Consider the following 2,233-nt stretch of genomic DNA (forward strand, 5'->3'; position numbering starts at 1 on the left):
GACTGCAGACCATGGCTATCCTAATAGTTTTACACTATGCATAGGTTGTACAATTTACCCATAAAATATGCACTGCATCCAACCATACGCGACTGGCGGAGTGGGCATACACTACTAGAGAATTGGTCATCGCAAACGGGCTATCACCGCCGGTTCGTGGTGATGAGGTATCACCGCCGGGTCCAGAGCAGGTGGCCGTAGTGGCTGTTGGAACCGGTAGTGATGCTGCCTATCACCGCCGGTTCGTGGTACGAACCGTTGGTGATGGCCTGCGAGCGCATCACCGCCGGTTTGTGTTACGAACCGGCGGTGATATTAAGCATCACCAACGGTTCGTGTTACGAACCGACGGTGATGAATACAGTATAAAATTACCCCCAACCCCTTTCCCGTCTCCTCCTCCCCTCCCCTCCGGCCATCCCCTCCCCATCTCTTCCTTCTTCCTCCACGGGCCCCCTCCTCTCCTCCTGTCCCGCGCGGCGCATGGATCCCATCCCTGCCTCTCCTCCCATGCTGCGCGGGATGCGGATGCGACGGCGCGCGGTGCTGCGCAGCGTGGCAGCGGTGGGGAGCATCTATAAGTTTATGTGTCTAGCCACGCCCGGCCACGCCCGGCCACACGCCGCCGCCCAGGCGCCACCCGCCGTCCTGCGCCTCGCTGGGCCGCGTGCGCTGCCAGCCGTCCTACGCCGCGCGGCCGTCGCCCGTCGTCCGTTCTCTTTCATGTTTGCAAAATAGGTGGAAATCTCGATCCAAAGCTATTCTAACAGAACTCAAGAGTTTTGATGCTGACCTCATGTGTATACAGGTGGTGCTCAAAATATAATTGAAAGTTGCTTCTAAGGGAAAATTATCAGGCATGGTTGACATTATGGGATAAACCCAGCAGGGTTATTGGTTATTTGCAGAGATTCAGCTATAACAATGGGGTTTATTTACAAGATACACTTTGTTCTGTAAATTTGTCTCTCTTCCAATGGTTCACTATCTGATTTTGAAAGCATTATTCATATATTCTCATGCGATAGTTGTAGACCAAATGAGCAGTGGTCGAAACGAGATGCGGATCTTATTTTGTTCATTCATGATTACAAAGTTCTTGCCATGATAAAGTTTGGGTGCTAGATGGAGGTTTGCCTCAATGACGTGCTTCTGTGTATGATGTTGAATCAAGCGCCTCCAGTGATGCCATCTTAAAGGCCAGTGCTGCTGGTGAAGCAATTGAGAAAGTTTACCAGGGTCAATCGGTAATTTATTTTATTTTTCTCCTGTTTCTTTTGGCAGTAATTCAATTGTAAGTTGCAACCACACAGCAAGAGTCTTTGATACTTCTCTTGAGCTATGGAGTCTTAATTCAATACAGATATGATTAGCAGCTCTTCCCATATGGCCATTTAATCCCAATTTTCAGTATACATAACCTCCATATATTTCTCCAGGTTGGTCCATTCACATTTGAAGCAAAGTTGCAGACCCATCTTATTTGGAGCCATGATCAGGTCAGTGTTGAAAGGGTCCCAAACCTGCTTATTGTTTTTCTTTGCGACTCCCTAAACTCTTTCTTCACATTCCATTGCAACTAATATATGATTTTCTCAGGTGAAAGAGAACATCAAGACCCAGACACATCAACTTATAGATGCTCGATCAAAACCTAGGTATCTTACTTGTATTCTGAAATTTGAAGTCTTGTATGTTCTGTCCAATTTCCATGTAATAAGTCACATTGTTAATTTCTACAATCATATCAAGTGCCCAACCAGAGAATAATGGGCAGCTTGTTATTAAGTTTGCTACAGAGAGAGGCTCAAAACTAGGCTTAATGTATGAACTCTTTGTTTTAATTTTAATGTATGAACTCTTTCATTTAATCTCGATGTATGAGCTCGTGCGATTGAATTTTGCTGCTATAATCATATATTATATATGATGTACAAATGGTGCAATATTATTATATAAATATTTTTTTTGATGGGAAAATGGCCTTCACCGCCGGTTCCATCCACAAACCGGCGGTGATGAGCACTCATCACCAACGGTTTATGAACCGGCGGTGATGACCCCTCCTATCACCAACGACTTAAATCCAACGCCCCCCAAACCGGCGGTGATGCTCATTTCGAACCGGCGGTGATGGGGGCGCTGGAGTAGTGATAACAAGGTCCATTCCCAACCAGACATAGCCGAGATCCACCAACGCGGACTTCGCCAGGGGCCATGACTTTCTACAAGT

The 2,233-nt window shown here is 46.7% G+C and overlaps 1 long non-coding RNA gene across 1 annotated transcript; it reads left to right on the forward strand.

Annotated features, from left to right (window-relative positions):
- Positions 1 to 744: 744 nt before the first annotated feature.
- Positions 745 to 1,888, forward strand: LOC120663604. The gene is made up of 3 exons (XR_005670545.1): positions 745 to 1,247; positions 1,440 to 1,499; positions 1,600 to 1,888. It is a non-coding gene; the product is annotated as an uncharacterized LOC120663604 (long non-coding RNA).
- The last annotated feature ends 345 nt before the right edge of the window (positions 1,889 to 2,233 follow it).

Source organism: Panicum virgatum, chromosome 3N, assembly GCF_016808335.1.
Source record: "Panicum virgatum strain AP13 chromosome 3N, P.virgatum_v5, whole genome shotgun sequence".
Classification (NCBI taxonomy): Eukaryota; Viridiplantae; Streptophyta; class Magnoliopsida; order Poales; family Poaceae; genus Panicum; species Panicum virgatum.